Here is a 12,379-nt window from a genome sequence, read left to right as displayed (position 1 = left end):
AACGCATATACCATCTAAAATAAAATTGAATAACTTTAGTATCACCACTACATTTTGCAGTGATTATTTTCATTTTCTCAATAGAAATATTTAAAAAATACATATATTTTGTCATTTGCACATTCTATTGGTTATTTGTATTAAATAGTATGCCCACATAAAAAATATTGGATTAAAAATTAGTTACCGATTTGTTTATCAAAATTTAAGTTGTAATACTGTAATTCTAAAATTTAGTGCGAAATATGGGTCTGTTTACAAGAGGTGAATAATTTCTTTATGTCTGATCTCATTTTGCTTAGTTTTAACCATAAATTAGAATCCACTTTTAATTTTGTTCTGAATTTATGTTTCAAATATAATCTGGAAGAAAATCCATGTTCACACAAATAGGCTGTGAAAAAGGTAATAAATATTCAATAACTTTATTTGGAATGCCTTTAAATGATTTTTTTTTTTTCCCCTTCAGCCAAAAGTTAACAAGTGTGTTATTTTTGAAATCTTCAGTTAGAGTTTGATCACAGGAAATTTCTATCAATTGTTCTTTTTCTTCACGAGTTAACATTTCAGGTATATTCGAACAAAATTTATTTTTAATCAAATTATCTTTTTCATAATTCTCGGGAAAACACATGTTGAAACTATCAATGAAAAACAATGATTTTTAATGTTGGATGCTAATTCTTTTATTTTCAAATTATTTTGAGGTAGAAAACTTTCTAAAAGTGGTAAAAAGCTTAAAATATTATTATCCAATTTTTTTATTATTAGCTTGAGTTTTTATCATTGCATTGATTTTATTTGTGATGATAATTAACAAATTAACACTTTGTCCTTTTCATTCAAAATTTAATTCATTTAACTTTTCAAAAATATCACCTAAATATGCTAAACGCGTCAACCATAATTCGCAAAATAAACACTTTTGCAATTCAAATTTTGAATCACTGGGGAAAATTTGAATTTCTGATCAAAGTTCAAAAAGATGATTTAAAGCTTTGCCTCGGGATACCACCTTTCTTCGGAATGTAACAAAACCGTTTCATGTTCACTACCCATCTCTTGGCAGAAAATCGTAAATAATCTTAAATTTAAAGCTAGGCTTTAAATAAAATTAATAATTTTCATAGCTTGATTCAAAACAATTTTTAGGTTTTGGGGGATTGTTTTGGCTACTAAAGCTTCATGATGAATGGAACAGTGAATAAATTTAGCTTCAGATGCAAAATAACACCGGATTGTTTTCGTTTTTACTGCAAACGACAATGCACTTATTCTAAGGAATATTATTCTCAGACATAAAACTGTTAGTTACTTTGAAAATTTTATTTGCATTTGCTCTCATGAAAAGATTCATAAAATAAATACTCTTCAGCAATTTGTCTATCTTCTTTGAAACGCATGTAAACTAAAAATTGAACAAAATTAGTTATGTCAGTACTTTCATCCACTTGCAATGCGAAATACTGTGTTTTATTTTTTGAATAAGTATCTCTTTTATGGAATTTGCCAACTTATGATATCATTTGATAACGGGATATTATTAAGTTCATAAGCCACTTTGTTGTTGAATAATGTTAAAACAATATCTTTAGTTGCTGGTAATATAAGGTTTTCACCAAAAGTGTAAGCCTACCCATTCTTGGGAATTCTTAGGTTTAGAGTGGTTTAATACATGAAATACATACATTCTGTATTAATAGTAATCAGTGTGGGAAGTTAATCTTATCTAGCTAGAAAAAATTTGGAATGTAATTTCATGGTATATTTTCCGTAAAATTTTGTATTCCGTTATACGTATCAAAATATATTTTAATTTCTTTCATAAATGGTAAGTATCTTGGGCAACTGAAGGACACTTTTCTATATGTATATGGAAAGTGTGGGTAATGATGTAGTTATATGATCTATCACTTTTAGTTAGCTTCCACATTATCTCACAGAAACATGGTGAAGATCCATTAATGAAAGAGAGAACTAGCTGTGCAACATTCATAATGTTTATGGCTGAGTGACTTATACAGAAAAATTAAATGTTTAATAAGTTGTTAAATTAATGACTTGTATTTATTTTCGTATTTAAAAATTGTGCTTTAGTGGCACCATCTAAAAAGAAATAACTAACTAAAAGCAGTAGATCACATAATCGTTACCATGAATGTGTATAATTTTCATGTATTACTTTCTACATAGTTTGTCATGCTTCTGCTGATTGTATATGATGTATAGTTTAGTACTATTATTGGATAAATTTTCTTCATAATCATCCGATGAATAGGTCACATTTGCATATGTATCTCCATGAGCATTTTTTTGTCTTAAAAGGAAAAACATTAATACAGCCTCTGTCCAGAAAGTTCGGTGAATGACATCATAGTGCTCACAACTGACATGGACCTTATAAGAAATACATTAACCCACTGGGAGCAGCGCATGTTCCCCACATGTCAGCAAGGAGTAGAGGCGATCTGGTTTACTTCAACACTGAAACCTACGGTGTTTGTGTCACATAACTGTTTTTAATTATTAAATGTGATATGTTGTATAAGTGGTGATATTATGGAAGTCACAGTTTTTGCAAATAAGATTAATATTTCATAAAAACACCTTTTACTGCATTTTGTGCATTTGTTTCAAACGTTTGTATAAACATCTTTACTTTGCTAAAACTGTAAAAACTCTAAACACAAAATTTATGAACTTACTTTTGTGTACAAAGTAAAATTAAATAAGATTGGTAGTACATAATGCTTTCAAACAAACAATGTAAAATTAAACAAGATCTGATATTTTTGAAAAAAAATTGAGTATTTTTCACAAAGTGGTTTTTAAAATTATTATAACATTACAATATGATCATTTATTTGATTCATAAGATGATTTATTTTTATAATTCATAAAATTCGAAATTAAATAAATTTTTCTGAATGTAATGAGAAAAAAAAAAGATAAAATCTGCAAGCGCTCAGATTTTATATTACGCACAAAAAGATGGTTTTTTTTTTTTTTAATGTTTTGTGGGTTACCTTTATTTATTAAATATTGTGTTCTTCGCGCAGAAACCACATAAAATTCAATTCAACAGCAATATCACAAAATATCTAAAAACAACATATCTTTAGAATTTCCGATAGACAGCCTCGTGCATTGGAGATAAAAATATTATTTTCTGTACAACGTTCCCATTGTGTACTTTGAAATCATTGAGTTTTTTAATGAAAAGTTCATTAGAATTTTACAAAATATGAAATGGATAATAAAACAAATTCAAAATTTGGGCTTCCAAGGGCTCATGTTTGGTTGGAGAGGACTACGTTATTCAAAATTTGAGGGCTCTAGATACTGTCATTTTTCATAATGCGAGAAATATACATGTATTCAAGCAGCTTCTTCATTGTTTAATTTCTTTAAATATAATGCATGGCGATAATATTTGATGGAAACAATTTGCAAAGTGAAATGGGTATTGCAAAATACCGTTTCTAAACTAATAGCCTTTCTGGTCTACCGACCAAAAAAATATTCAGTACACTAGTACAATTAATTATTACAGTTAAATACAATTTTTAACATTAGAATAAATGTATAAAAATTATTAAAGTGTTTATCATTATGATGTATTATGAAATATAATTAAAATAAAACTCCTTTGTAGAATATTATGCTATAATTTTAAAAAAGCAGCAGAACAATTGAAAATTTTAAACAGAAACTTTCAAAAATTCATTTTTAGACATTTTAGTATTTTTACTTATTTACACCAATAAAAAGCTGGAAATTGTAAGAGAAAATTGTTTGAATTTTTCTGTTAGTTCAGATTTAAAATATTATTTTCTAAAAGTAGTTACAATTTTCCTTACAGCATAGGAAAAGCTAAAAATATATCCAGGCCTGAAAACATGCAATAGCTTTATAATTATTTGGAACGTTAATTATGCTTGATAAACATGCTAAAGTTTTAAAAATCAATCTCAGTTTCAAAAATAAAAATATCTAAAAATTTTAATTTGTGAAATGAATCACTACCATCAGCTTTTTCTTGACAATTACATGTGGCGCAATAGCCAACTATTGTTAAGTTTCTGCAAGTCTTCTCTACTCCTCCAGATGTGGTCTAGCAGACAGGTGGGAATGCGTCAGACAAGGGAGAAAACCCATTTGGGTTAGTCTGTTTCTTATAAGGTTCATGGGTCACAATCATAAAAGTGTGCAACCGGCGCATCCCGCGTTGGACTGCTCTGAATCAATTCTGGAGTGGCAGTGCTGCAAATGTGTTTAAATGTGTGGAAACAGCTCATTGTAGGGTGAAGGTATTGTGCCTAGTAATCCAAAATATGCTTAGATTTCTTCAATGACTATATAAGACAACATATTCCAGTGTCAGCAAAAGAAATTCATAGTTTTTGGATGGGTGCACAGGTCAAAACCGAAATCTTACCTTTTTCAGGTTCATGTTAGCTCTTTCTATGAACAGAAGAAATTTGATTGCCGAGCAATACTTTCCTGTAAGGGAACATAGCTTCCTGCCCTGTGATAGGACTCTTGGTGTTATTAAATGTCACATTAGAAAAATTCATCGAGTATACACACCAGGCCAGTATAAGAACCTCATCTCTGAAAGCAGTTCTGATGGTAAAATTTCAGCTTTATTGCTGGAAAACAACATCGTCCTAGACTTCAACAATTGATGGCCAAGACACTTCAAAAAACAAGTTGTGCCTTTGAAAAATATTGCATTAAGTAAAAAATAAGTAAAAAAGCAATGCCATCTTTTAAAAGATCCAATTATTACTATTTCAAGATGGAGGGGTTTTGATTTAAAAAAAAAAATTCTAAAATTGAAGAGACCGAAGGTAGAAATACTTCTTCCCTCTTCACCAACCTATTTTGGGATGAATGACATTTACATAAATAAAATAGACGTAATAAAATAGTGGCTGAAAGAGCGGCTGATACTATCATCCATATTTTTAAAGCACAGTATATTTTTATAGAAACATAAGATTTAGAATAATCACTTTTATAAAAGTCAGATTATGATATAAACATACAACCCTCTAGAGACCGAATTAATGGAAGTTCAATGGTTATGTAGAAATGATCTGCAGCTACTTAATGGCTGGATAAGTCAGCAGGTTCTGTGGACAAGTAAGAATAATTATATAAACGACACCCAACGTTCTGGATTCAATTAACAACGAGGATACGATGTTTATTAAATGAATTTAAGAAGTTTTAAAACATAAAAAATCAACTAATTTTTTATCCTAAAATGTATTTTTGTGCGTAGCGTATTTTCATTATATCCTTAAAATTCTAATTTAGAATGTAATTGTCAAGACCTGAATCCTAATCATCAGTAATATAATAAGTAATTATTACGGTTATTAATAAACACTTCTTATAAAGTAATTACAAATATTTCAAAAAACTTTCTATCTGAATGAAAATATTTTTCTATGCAAAAATTTTTAATTTTATATATTAATCAAGATTGCACACGATATTATTTATTTACACTTCAATTCTTACTGTCAGCTCTAATAGAAGTTACAAATCAATTATGTTTAAGGATTGGATTGGATTATTTAATTATGGCAAAGCACACGAGGGTTATCTGCCTAAAGGTAAGGACTCCTTCGTGGAGGACTTTCTAAGGGAAACTGGCTCGTATACACGTTACACTTGGGGAAAACCGCGAAAACGCCCGTGCAGCCAGCCCGTTTGCGAGATTCGAACCTCAGACCGGACTACCAGTGTTCAGCGTCTTTACCGCTCGGTCGCTGGTGGGCTATTTAATTAAGAAATGACCATCTAAGTTTAGAAACAGCGTACCGTAACAGCAATTCAATTATTGACGCCGTATCTTTCATGTTACTCCCGATTGGCAAGCCACATGATTTTTATGAGTATTCGGGTTTTGCTAGTAACTTCACTTGGAAATTGCGCTTAAACTAGGTTAGTTGGTTATTTGAACATGGGAGCTATTTGATTAAGATGCTTTCATAGAGAACCTTTGTAAAGGGAACCTAGAAAACTACGACAACCAAACATGCAGCCTGGGTTAGACTTCGCAACAAACAATTAGTATTTAACAATCTTCAAATGCTAGGCAACTGGTGAGGCTCCAATTTAATATTTTATTTGTAAATACTTAAAATATTGTTGTATTCTTAGACACAAAAAGCAGAATTTAGGTTTTGTTAACTTGTTAGTAAACTACCAAGCCGTAATACAAATGAATATTCACTTTCTTTTGCAATAATTGTATTCACTTAATATTCTTGTAATATGAACTAAAGAAGGAACGTTCTCGGAAGATTAAAGAAGTGTTTAAATCCAGTGATATTAGGTTTGTCTTACAAGCCCAGGATCAAAACGATTCTGCAATTGCCCGAGCAGTTGACTTGTAAATGGCTGTGAAGTAAGCAGATGACTTTTAATCTTACGTTTTCAGTCAGAAAACGTATTCCAAATGTTTTGTATTGCATGACAATGCATGTTTTCATTATTCAATAACCAGTCGGAGAACCACTTGTGTTCCGAAAATAAATATGTGTATTCAATCGTCCTACATGTTCTTCAAATTTGTCTTGTGATTTTTTTTCTTTCCCAAAAACTAAAGTTGCCTCTCAAAGGAAAGTTTTTGACATTGAAGAGACAAAAGGAGTATGACATCTACTGTTAGAGGCATGTCAAAACAGATCTCTACAAGCCTTCTCGTCCATTACATGTTGTGCAGTCAGACAAAAGGTTGCATCAGCGTAAATTCTATAATCTATTTTTATTACACTCTGATTACTTTATTAACATACAGTGAATATATACTAAATCTTTTACTTCAGCTTAAGTTATTCGGAATTGTTGTCGGAACTAGGACTTAGAAGATAAGTCAAATTAAATATTTCGATATCCCAATAAATTCAAGATCGAAGTTTCAATATTTGATTTTCGGAGGGAGGGGGGATTTTTTTCAGTTTGGGTCCATTATACTAAGTATATTTGCTTCGATTCTTTATTTTTCCATAAAAGCGAAAATTTTACGCGTGGTATACATATAACGCATAGCTTCAAATTAAAATTTAATAATATACAGAGTGGTTAAAGTTCCACATTGAAACGGTCATAAAAGGAAAACTAATGGATCAAATGTTATCAAGCTTGGTAATCGTGTAAAGTAGAGCTACTAGAGATACAGGCTGACTCGTCAGCCATTTTGAATCTAAGCTTTAGGGTTGCAATTTAGGTGTGGAGCGGCAACTTTGGCTCTTTAGCGCTGTCCGCTAAAATTTAACATTCTAGAGAATCCGAATTTCAGCTTTTTTCTGCACTCCTATAAAGATGTGTGGCTTTTTCCCCTTCTTTTGTCTGCAGTTCAGATTCTTTCTCGTATTTTTTTTTTTTTTTAATTGCCAAATTCCTCGTATGATTCAAGTTATTTTAAAAGTTTTTAAAACATTTTCACATATCATATTTCAAATTTGTATTTTTAGTTAAAAATACTTTCTTTTTGAATTCCTTTATTGAATTTTCAATTTTTTCTTTTAAATACACGCATAATGTTATTTTTCTCAAAATGTATTTTTTGACAAGAGCTTTCCCTCAACCACATTCTTAATATGGTTGAGGGAAATCCCTCAACCTCCATTAATTTAGGATAAGGTTTAATCTTTAATTTTTGTTTTCTATTTTTAGTATGTTATTTGAATTTTGCTCACATGGAATCAAACGTCTATAACTGTAGCAAATTTGTTAAAAATGTTATTTTGTGTGTGTTTCCAGAAAAAGCTGCTAAACACTTTATGATTTTAAATACTGATTCAAGATATACACCTTTAAATTATAATGCTTTTAGAATGAAGTGCAGAATGCTATACAAATTACTTCAATGCTCAGATGACTGTGGGATTCATAGATTTAATAGAGTAAAAAATTCCATTAATTTTTTTTTTTTTTTTTGTTCTTTATTTAGCTAAAAACAATATTAAAATAATACACACAAATAAATAAAAATAAAAATAATACCTTTACATACAGAATTCACAGATACTATTTACTTATAAGTTTATTTGTTGTTGATGGTTACTTTTTATTATACTTGGAAAAACTATACTTACATACATATGCTCTTAATATTACACGTATCTGAATATTTAAATGATAATTCCATAACATAATAAGATTCAATCTATATCACAGCAAAGACAATACTTAAATCACAGTTCTTTTTATTAATTAATTTGCATAAGTAAAAACATAAAAATATTATTTAGCTTCAAATCTATAAAATAAGTCCTCTAGTAGCAAACATATGACAAACACATATAGTGAAAATAAAGATAAATAAATAAAAATGTTTTGCTTTTTGGTCTAATGTAGTGCAATTCAGTCTATTATATTCAAATTTTATTAAAACATACTGCAGTAATTGAATTTTTTCCATTATACATCAAACAACTTTATATAGAATGATATTATATAATAATGATAATATAATAATAATTAATGATAATATAATTAATTCTCATTTATACGCGGAGATGTTTGAATAAATGCAAAAAACCATCTGAATAAATTTTAGCCAACACTATTCAGATAGTATTCTTGTTTTCAAGGTATATCATTTTTATTTTGTTCTTTTTCCATTAAAGGAGCTAATCTAAGACCACAAAGGTTCGATAATATTCAGGTCTGGTGACTGTGATGGCCAGGGGAGATGGGAGAACTCATCCTCGTGCTCAGAAAACCAGTCCTGGACAATGTGAGCTGTGTGAACAGGGGCTTTGGCGTCTTGGAAAACACCATCACCATCGGGGAACAAAGTTTGTACCATGGGATGAACTTGATCGGCCAAAATGTTCACATAAGTCTTGGCAGTCATGTGCCCTGACACAGTTATCATGGGGCTAGCAGAGAACCACGATATGGCTGCCCAAACCATAACAGAACCCCCGCCATGTTTCACTCTTGGCAACAAGCAGTCTGTATTATAGGCTTAAGATGGCGTTCTCCAGACGTAAACTCGGCCAGAAGTGGGAAACAATGTGAAAGAAGACTCGTCAGACCATATTACTCGCTTCCACTGCTCTATAGTCCAGGCTTTATGACTTAAACACCACCTTTTCCTGTTACGGGCATTAGCATCACTGATGAGTGGCGCTTCTCAATTGCAGCACGGCCAGCAATTCCCTGTTTATGAAGCTCCCTTCTAATTGTTTTGGTACTCACAGGGTTCGGTAACACAACATTCATTTCAGCAGTAACTTTTGCAGCTGTGGTCTTCTTATTTTTCGTCACAATTGCCCTTAATGATCGTCTGTAACAATCACTCAGGACACACTTTCGTCCGCGCTGTGATTTAGCAGATGATGTTTTTCCGCTTTTCAAATATGCGGAATAAATCTTCGATACAGTATCTCTTGAAACACTAAACACCTCGGCTACCTTGCTTACGGAAGCACCTACCATACATGCTCCAACAATTTGCCCACGTTCGAAGTCTGTTAACTCTGACATAATGCAATGACAACCTCACATAACAGTACTCCGACAACAACTGAACTGTTTAGCACATTTACGAAGTTGTATAGGTGGCGTCAGTAGTCAAAAACGCCAGCGCCACCTACATATTTCATTAAAATCAATCTTTCTTTTCAAACATGCATTTCACAAGGTATTTCCATATTTTTGTCCATCCACTGTATCTCATTGATATATTATAAATATAGCTTAAACATGTTTTATGTGCATACTCAAAGGGGGTGGGAAGTAAGCCTTGATTCAAAATCTGTTTTAAAGCAATAAGTAAATAAATAAAATACACTGGTTCTATTAGAATGTCAAAAAATACTGTTATGTATTCTATAAACAAATCCAAATTATCACATCATATTGTATATATAACCCTGGTACAAAAGAAGAAATGTCTGATTAGGAACATACTCTATTTATTTGGTAAAAAAGAAGAGTAAAACATATGCAACATCCCATTATGAAAAATCCTGCAAGCCATTACAATACTATAAGGCATTGATTAGTAAGGTAAACATCAGTTGATCATTCTTTCACAACAGCAATAAATGTTTCATTTAAAATTCCTAATAACATGCCAAAACAGATTCACAATTGATGCCTCATTTAAGGTCATACAAAAGTAAATCCGATTTAGCTGACTATGAGATCTTCTATTGTAGAGGACTTTCTAAGGAGAACTGGCTTGTATTCACATTACACATGGGGAAAAACCACAAAAAAACCAACCATGCAGCCAGCCTGTTCGGAAATAGAACAGAAGATGGAACTCCCAGCATTCAGTAACTTTAACCATTCAGCTGGGACGTCCAAGTATTGATAAATAATTTTGCGGAAATGAAGGTTAGGAGACGCCAAATTTTAAAAGAAGAATGTTTTTTTTCTTTATGATGAATTTTGGCCACCAATGTTATCATTACACTTATTGAGGGAGGAAAAAATTACAGAAGAAGAGCAGTACGGACTGAGGAAAATTAAAAGGAAACAGTAAAAAACTTTAGCATTCATATTTTTTATAAAAATCATGTATTCAAGTAGTTTACTGTACCAAAAGGTTTTTATAAAAAGACAGAAAAAAATTTTACCATACATATTGTATGTTCAAATAGTTTTCTTTGTGAAGTTTATGATAAATATGTTTTGTATTTAACAAATGTATCATTTACATTATAAAAGTTCTTATTTATTACTTGTATATTATTGCATAAATCATGTTCGTAAGCTGAGTAAATCACAGAGTACTATATATTAATGTAATAGCTTTTTTGTACGTTTATCAATTATCTTGTCTGTCAGTTTATAATATAACTAATTATTTATAAGTTTGCTAACTTAAGCGAAAAAACTTAGGCGCAGATTTTATATAAAAATTTAAAACATTAGTATGTAAAACTTCTTGGATTTTATATAAAAATCTCCACAAATCTAGGCTTTCTTCCTTTTCTTAATGCTATGCGTCGACACGTTTCTTTTTTTTTTATATAGACTTATTCATTTATTATCAGTATGCATCTCAGTGAACGGAGAGAAAAATCTGTCTCTCGCACTCACCAAAAAGTCTTAAGTAACTGAATTAAAATCATCTGATGTCAAATACCCAGACTAAAGCAAATTTTCATTTCACCAGTTGGTCAAGGGAAAATTTTCCTTTTTATTCTTTCTTCATGTTACGTACCTTTCAACTGGTTCCCTAAGAACGTGCTTTTATTTTTTAACAATTAATCCAGATGTAATAAAAATCATCATAAAAACATTGCCTCCTGGAATCCTTGATTTTACTTTTCTTTCTTTCTTTCTTTCTTTTTTTTTTTTTTAAAGCACATTAAATTTATTGGGAAAGGGGCCCAGGAAAATATTTTGCACAGGAGCCCAACAGTTCTAGTTACGCCACTGCTTCTTGAAGTACACAGTAGGCGCAACCTGTGCCTTTCTCCGTCTTTGATCCATCTGTATAAATAGCAAATGCCTTCTCATTTGGCGGCATTGCATGTATATTGTGTGCGATAAATCAGTATCTGCTGGGTGTCCAAGCATGAACGACTTGCGCTTCTCATAGTCTGTATGGTAGAATGTCTTTTGCCACAGAGAGACGTTATTTTCTAGGCGCAATGTCCTTACTAATAGTGATTCTCTCTCCACTAGAAGGTCCAGTGGAGGGATACCCGCCAGCACTTGCAGTGCCGCAGTTGGGTATGTTCTATAACCTTTGCATATGATCAAAAATTGCATTCTTTGTATGGTGAGAAGCTGCCTTCTCATATGGGCAGTAAGCTTCCTTCCCCATATAATATGATCTTTTCTGAGATTGTTCTGTACCAGCTTTTGAGCATAGTGATTGGAGTGCCCCAATGAGGTCCTGATGTTCTAACCATGGAATTACTAAGTTGACTTATTTTCTGCTTAAGCTCTTTAATATGTGGTACGCAGGAAACCCTATTGTTTAATATAATGCCTAGATATTTAAGGTCAGTAACCTTTTTTATAGAGACTCCATTTAGCTTAATGTTGGGAATCCTATTTCGCGCTCCATGCCTACATATAAACAATTGTTTAGTTTTATCTGCTGAGATATTTAATTTGTGCTGATTTGCTCAACTTGCAAAAGTATTGATTGCGTTTTGTAATTTTTATAACTGAACCATTTTTCTATGAAGAGGAGTCGACAGCTGGACCACCGTGATTGCAGCTCACTTAGAGTCAATGTTAAAATGTTTTGTGATACATGAACTGCAGTAACGTGGCATTTTAGATACTACAATTTTTATGCAGGGCTGGGCCCCACCTCACGTGTGTCGCACAGTTACTTAGGCAACATTTCACGAATGAACGTCTTACACGCCGACACTTC

Source organism: Stegodyphus dumicola, chromosome 3 (genome assembly GCF_044657685.1).
Source record: "Stegodyphus dumicola isolate Sdum_Otavi_A_Nest chromosome 3, ASM4465768v1".
Taxonomy (NCBI): domain Eukaryota; kingdom Metazoa; phylum Arthropoda; class Arachnida; order Araneae; family Eresidae; genus Stegodyphus; species Stegodyphus dumicola.
Note: the sequence above shows the minus strand (reverse complement) of the source record.